Source organism: Phalaenopsis equestris, unplaced genomic scaffold, assembly GCF_001263595.1.
Source record: "Phalaenopsis equestris unplaced genomic scaffold, ASM126359v1 Scaffold232322, whole genome shotgun sequence".
In the NCBI taxonomy this organism is placed as follows: Eukaryota; Viridiplantae; Streptophyta; class Magnoliopsida; order Asparagales; family Orchidaceae; genus Phalaenopsis; species Phalaenopsis equestris.
This window is the reverse complement of record NW_018250288.1, coordinates 32,969-40,833: the sequence shown is the minus strand read 5'-3', so window position 1 is coordinate 40,833 and position 7,865 is coordinate 32,969.

Here is a 7,865-nt window from a genome sequence, read left to right as displayed (position 1 = left end):
CCAATGACCATAATTCAACATACCTGCAACAAAACATCAAAAATACCCTTATTTAAAGTGCAATATCATCAATATTAGTATAAAATAGGTATGAAAATCTCAACATATTTTTCTTTGGTCAGGCCACCATCTCCATTTATCCCAGCCTCTAGCTCTATTCGGTCCATAAGACCAACTTCATTCAGCCATACAAACTCTATTAGCCACTAGCTCCATTCAGTTTGTTAACTAACTCAAGTTAGCCATCTCCAACTGACAACGTACGACTAGGGTTATAATTGTTATTTTAAATTAAAAATTTTTCTATAATAAAGTAGCACTGTTTGTAATAAGGGTAAGGAATTTAATAGATACATGTTTTGCTTCTCATCTCTCTCTCTTTCTCTCTCTCAACTCGCCTTCATTGCACTCTATTCCTTTGTTATAATTCATGAAAAATCTCGAATTCAACAATAATATACTTTAAATTGCTTGTGAGTGAAGGGTCTTTTCAAGGTTTATTTTTTATTTTATTTTATTTTTAAAATTTATTTGGTTATCATTTATTTAATCCATTTTAATTTTTTAAACATTTAAAAATAATTTTTAAATAATTTAAGAACTTTAAAAAATTGAGCTTAGCTTAATATAACAAATATATTTTTAAATAAATTTTAAATAAAAAATAAAAAATAAAATCCTCAAAACCTTAAGAAGTTTATCACTAATAATCATAATAATTTTCTTAATCGTGGTGGGACAAAGAAGAAGATGCACACTATCTCTTGGATTACGATTAGTTTACCTGAATGTAAGGGTGCTCTTAGTAATCAATATGTGGATTCCTTAAATATTCTTTGTAAATCCTAGAATTTATGTTGTTATATCATTATAAATTCTATATTAACACAATGGTGTAATTATTGTTATGGTTCTACTTGGAATGTAAGTAAAGTTGGTTCTTTTATTTTTGAAGAGACGTCTACAAAGTTGTTATGACAATCAGAAGGTGGCAAACTTTCAGTATTACCGAAGCTGCAAGCTATTTTTCTACTTTTATCATTGGCTTAGTTATGCTTCTCTGTTTGAAACTTTTGAAAAAAAATATTTTCAATTAGTTTGTCTTTCAAAAGAATATTAAAGTTTTTGAAGAATTATGCAATTGAGCTTGGCATTTTGATAATATAAATTTCATCCCTTTTTTTTCTACAAGGAATTATGACCATTCTTATTACTGATATTTCTTTAATTTGTTTTTTGAATCGAAAAGATTGTTACTCCCATAAGAAAACTTTTAATATCATTCTTTTATACATTTCCTGAATGTGATTGGAGTAGATTGATATGGTTTTAAGGGATTTCCATTAAATGTTTTTTTGCATACATGGAAAATTGTTCACAATGGTTTGAAAACATAAGATATTTTGACCTTAAAAGGGATCATAGTTAACAATGTGTTCTTTGTTATAATGGTTAGAAATCTCTTAATCATCTTTACTTTGATTGCTCTCTTGCATATGCTCCTAAAAAAATTGTTTTCTTGTTGATTTTTTCTTATAATGGTTAGAATTTATTTTCAAGTTTTATTTCATAGGCATATGTTATAATAATGTCTACTTGTTAACTATTCAAGTCACTCCTTATTGTATTTAGAAGGACCAAAAAATAGAATTTTTAATAGTTCATTTACTTCCATTGAGGATCCCACTTGGCAGGTACATTGGATTATTAAATACAAAGCAGGAGGTGGAAATTTAAAAAGGGATTCCTACGCCTTTTTTATAATCTCTAAAGATTTTTGGTCATAATGCTTCTTCATGTTCTTTCTATTTTTTTAATTAATTTATTTTTTTGTTTTGGAATTTTCTATTTAAGAGTTCTTTGGTGATGGTTTTGTATAACTTTTGGAAGCTTTTTTGGTTGTCTTTCCCTTTTAATTTTTTGATGCTACAATTCCCCTTACTTTTGATATTTCACTTGATTGAGAGGGTATTCTATTACTTTACTAGATCTGGTTTTATTTTTTGATATTCTCCTTTATTCTTGAGCACAGATTATTTCCATATACTACATAGTGATTCAACTAGTCATGCAATTTTCTGATCTTAAATGAAGTCATTATGTTTACTGTGGTTGGAGGGTTGTCTAAAATCACTCCACTTATTTTCTTTTCTCTTCTCTTAGACTTAAGACCTCTACCACTATTTTTCTTTCCTTTTATTCTCATTGTTGATGGGTTGGATTCATTCTTAACCTTTTTGAACAATCTGTTTGATTAGATGTTTACTGTTTAGAAAATCACTATGGTTTGAGTACTATTGTTTTGAACTTTGATAAATAGATTAATGTTCTCTTTCAAACTTTGAATATTAGATGGTTATTATCCCAAATGTTGAGTTTGCTTGGAGGTTTGGTTTTGGAGTTGCTAATTTTGCTTTATTTTTTTTTATTGGACTCTTCCTATATCTAGTTTACTTTGAGAATTTTTGTAGATTTATTTGATCTACTAGTTGTTGTTATGAAGGATTTCTAGATTTTTCTAACTGAGCTAAAAAGACTAGGCTGAAGTCTTTAGACTGAATTTCTCTAAATGTTACAATTTCAAAGAAATCAGAAGATTTTAGCTTGGCTAATGCTTTTAATTAATTGTAGAGATTGTTGGATCTTATTTTGTTCTTTGTGGACCAGGCTTTGAGAGTTAGAGCCAAGTGAGAGCCAAGTGAAGGAGAGAAGGAAGAGAGAGAGAAGAATAAGTTTAGGATCTTTTTTAGGAGAATCAGGGTAAATGTCCCTTTATTCATTTTTTGACTCGTACTTATAGAGACATGTATTGTAAAATTTTAGAAATGATGACATGGTTATGGAAACTATTCCTAATTTCATTAAGGCTTAAATTTATTTTATAGATTTAATTTCATGTTTCTATTATAATTTGAATTTCAACATTAATGGTAATCGGCTGATCAATTGGCTTGAAGTCAACTAATTGAGGCGAATGATCGAGAGGCATTTGTGGCTTCTAAAGTATGCATTAGCTAGTTGAGGTGTTTGGCCATATGGAGATCTTGCTCGGTGTCTTCTAGCATGGTCAACCAGAGTGATTGGTTTGTGAGGTGGTCATTCGGCCCAAACGCTAGGTTGGTTTGTAGTAAGTGATCCACCGAATTTTTTCGTAGTGAGTCGTGGCTCATTTTCTATTTGACGTGAGTCTTACATAGCTCGTGTCTTGCGTGCCTGGTTAATTCATCTCCTAGGCTGAAGCTTCTAATCTTACATGATCTTTAGTAGATCTTGTCATAGCCCATGCAACGTATTCATCGAGACTTGATGTCGGGATGATTTATGCTTCACTTTTAGTGTTTCGGGATTCAATCAAGTGAGGAACCATCTTCAAAGCTTAAAATTATCCATGTTTTGGAGACACGACTTCATGCTCGACCTTAGATCATCGGTTGATTGTTTACTTTGAAAGGAGGCCCTTTTCTCTTTGTTTTTCATTCACTTTGAGATTCATGTCGGTATTTTTTGTATATGCATCTTAGTTTCCCAAGTTTTTTTGCTCCTTGATAGCACAAATTGTAATAAGGATAGAAAAAATTATTAAACAATCGTTAGCTATAAATTTGTGTTTTTGTTGAACACATAGACTTCCTTTAGGATTCTATGCCCAGTGTGCTCTATAAATAAATATTAACTAAGCCTTGTATCATTTTTTGTGAATTTATATTTCCAAAGCTGAGGTGTGCTATAGCCCACAAATTGAAACAGATCATTATGGATATTGAGAAGCTCGTGAGGGTAGTGTTTTAGATTTTCTCTACTATAAAGAAGAAGAAGGTGACGACAAAGGAAAAATGGGTGAGGCTAAAATCTGACGAGGTTGACATAGTTGACTCATTTGATAATGCAGAAGATTAGTCACTGAAGATGCCTCCTTAATGGGACTCAGCGTTTGGTTTGAGTATGCGTGTTGAGGGCCAACAGACCCTCCAATCGAGTTGAGCGGTAAGGAGCTAGGGGGAGTGACTGTTATGACCCTCCCTCAATTGCTATCATAAGAAAGTGGGGGAGTCTCAATGCTGAAGGGAAGACGCATTTAAGAATGTCTCCTCCAAGGGGGGATTGATGGATGGATTGGTCAAGTTGGAGGAACACCAGGGTGACAGGTTGTTGAAGAATGTTGTAAGGTTTGCCCCTAATGCGATGGTCATTTTGTAGGTTATAGATGCGGGTCTCTAGCCTTAGTTAGCCCCAGTAATTCATCAGCCGCCTGACCCATTTTTCATGATAGATCTCCAGCTAGAGGGAATGTCGAGGCGGGTGATGCGGGTGGATTTAGTGTGTTAGTTTTGCAAATATTTTTCAATATTACAAAATACACATGAGAGTACAATAACAAATATGAAAATTAATCCCAACAAAATAACTTCAATTAAAATAGTTTTATCTTTTAATAATCTTTAAACTGCTAAATCCCCTTTAAAATTAACGCAAGTATACGTATCACTCCAGTAATAAAGGCCTCAATTAGAGTCCTTGATATCGATCCCACAAGGAAGTTGGAAATGCCTATAAATAAGTTTCTAAGATTATAATGCAAAGTACTATTTTAAAAATACAAAAAAGTAAAGTGCGAAGTTTGAATATTAAGTATTAAGTGAATGCTAATTAATATGCAGTTGAAAGTCAAAGTTAACTAAATTAAATGCTAAACTTTCAAATGTAAAATTACGAATATTAAAATTAAGATGTTGTGACAAAAAGTTCAAATTTAGGAAAACATCCTTCCCCTTTACAATGAGTATATGATTTGTGAAGATATTAAAATCAATTGAAAAAATATAAATATAAATGTTTTGTGTCAAATTGGAGCAATCCTATTCCTTACCCTCTTTCGAGTACATAAAGAACATTGAATAATCCAGAGTTTGGTCCCTAATTCCGTGGTTAGGTGAGAGGATACTGGCTGCCACTACAGATCTCTCACTAATCCCGTCTTTAAGGTCAAACAATCTCGCATCAGTTTCTAACCAACTGGACCAATTTGAGGTATTTAATTTGCCACCTTAAAATCTCCAAGTCTGCATCCAACAAAGTATATTTACCTATTTAATTTGCACCTGATTCCATGGATGAAATACTCTCCCATGAATTCAATGTGCTTCTCCCTATGTTTTAGAAATCATAGCCCTTTTAAAACATATGTTTCTCAAAACATTTTAACATTTCAATTGATCAGAATAAAAAGGAAATGAATATCAGAGTTCAAATCATAAAAAATTATTGACTTCTAAAACCAGATAAAACAAAATCAATTCTTCACAAAATCATATCTCAAAGTAGGGAGAATGATAAAAAAAGACTACTCAGAATTTATGAGAAGGATACAAAAAATACAGATTTCATATATAAAAACAAGTTTACAAAATAAAAGAAATAAAAGACACAACTTATCTCACAATCCTTCCCCAACAAACTCCTAGAAGTTCTCTCCAAGCCTTTCTCTCTTTATAAGCACTCTCAATTCTCTCTTAGAAGTGTAATGAAGAAGAAATCTCTCACCTTCTCTCTCCTCTTATAATCATTAAAGAAAATCTCCAAGCCCTTCACTTTCTCTTTCTCTCTCTAACTCTTCTTCTTTATGCCGCACACCTCACGCCCCAAGACTACTCTTCTCTTCCCTTCTTCAAGCCTTAGACTTCCCTTCTTAAATTATTGAAAATTCAACTCTTTTTAATTCAAAAGACTTATCCATTGATCTAAGAGACATATTCCTTCATAAAAGAACCTTCCAAAGTGTCTAGATGCATTGAATTAATCCAAGGAGTTTTAGAACAAGTACCCCATTGTAAATTTGAAAAAAGTTCATCTCGAACCACCTTAGTCCTCAAAAAGTCATCCCCGACGCATCAGGCGCCAAATCTGGTGCATCATGCGCCAACTCTTTGTGAAATGGCACATCTAGCGCCAATCTGAGGCATCATGCACCAATTTACTGAAATGGCACATCTAGCGCCAATCTGAGGCATCATGCGCCAATTTGCTGAAGACCACATTGTTCTGGGCTTTGGTGCATCTAGCGCCGATCAGGCGCATCTGGCGCCACTTCGGCACATCATGCACCAAAATTCGAAACTTCATTATTTTAGCTCCAAAATTTGTCATTTTTTCTACGTTACTCCAAATACCTAAAATTGATATACCTGCAACAAAAATAAGAAAATAACTTTATTTAAAGTGCAATATCACAAAAAATAAGCAAAAAATATATACTTAAAATAAATATTATTTTGGTGTATAGCGGGCACATTCCCCTGAGATCATAAGTGTAGTAGGCAGATGCGATCAACCAACCAACGAGGCTGGTTGGCTCTTTTGAGGGACTTTTTGGGCGTTTTGTTATGGATTGTTTGCAGGAGCCTTCTGCTCCCCTAAATGCTGAAGTAGTGATTTTATGGACAGTGCTTATCACTCTCCTAGGTGGACTTAATGAGGTGTATGTGAGCTAGAGGCTCTCTGTGAGATGTCCCATCTGGCAAATTTCAACCAGGAAGCTAATCGGTTGGATCAGATTAGGTTGGGTGAAGAGATGGTTCTCCAAAAGTTGATGGGGCATGTCTCTTCAAAGGTTTTGGAGGATGATACACCTAAAATATATAGTATTTTTATACATATTTTTATACCTATTTTTGAGATATTGCACTTTAATGAAAGGTATTTGTGTGTTTTTTTTCAGGTACAATCAAATGGATTAAAAATGCTAAAAAACGTTAAAAAGGGTCAAATTTGGAGCAAAAATGAAGAAAAGTGCAAAAATGAACTAAGGCGTATAAGCTCCCAAAATTTGCGCTTAAGCGCCAGAGGAGCAGCGCCTAATTGTCACGTACCGGCGTATAAGCTCCCAAAATTTGCGCTTAAGCGCCAAAGGAGCAGCGCCTAATTAGCGCCTAATTGTCACGTACCCCGCGCTTAAGCGTCAGAAGTAGTTATGAGATGAATTATTTAATTTAAAAGGATTTTTGAAGAGGTGTTTGAAGCAACTTTTGGTAAAAACATGGGAAATAGCCCATGGACACAAAAATTCATTCAAGGTACCCTATGCTTAAGTGCTAGGAACCCGCAGCTTAAGCGCCAGAAGTGGTTATGAGATGAATTATTTAATTTAAAAGGAATTTTGAAGAGGTGTTTGAAGCAACCCTTGGTGAAAATGTGGGAAATAGCTCATGGACACAAAAATTCATTCAATTGGCTTTTAAGGAGACAACTTCTAGAAGATTCATTAAATGGAGACAACTTTTTAAAGAGACACCAAGACATACCTTGGATTTTTATAAGAAAAGACTTATATTTTCCAAGAGAGGAGGCTAGCTACCCATCAAATTTACAGTCATCATCCATCTAAGTCACCACCGCCGCCGCTAACCACTTTACATTTATTTTTTTTTCTGAGTGTTTAGTTTGTATTGTGAGTGAAGGAAGAGAATCAAAGGAAATTCAAGACATTTGGTGGAGAAGATTTGAGATAAGTGTTTATCTTTGTGACTACACTTAGTTTTAATTTAGATTTCTTGTTTGTATGCATGATTTCTACTTTTAAACTCATGTGTGGTTGTGTATTATCCATGGTAGTTTTATTTATTTATTACCTTAAAATGATAAGTGATTAAGTGTTGCAAGGAAGTTGTGTGAAGTATTAGGCTTCATTATTGGAAGAAGTTGTGATGATTTGAAACCGTGCACTTCATTTACTTTTTGATTTGGCCAATTAAGATGTTAATACCTATTGTGAGAACATGTAAGATCCGAGATGGTATTGTCTCAGTCAATAAATGGTTAGAATCACATATTGATTTCATGAATGAGAATGTAGTTCATGAGGTTGAGTT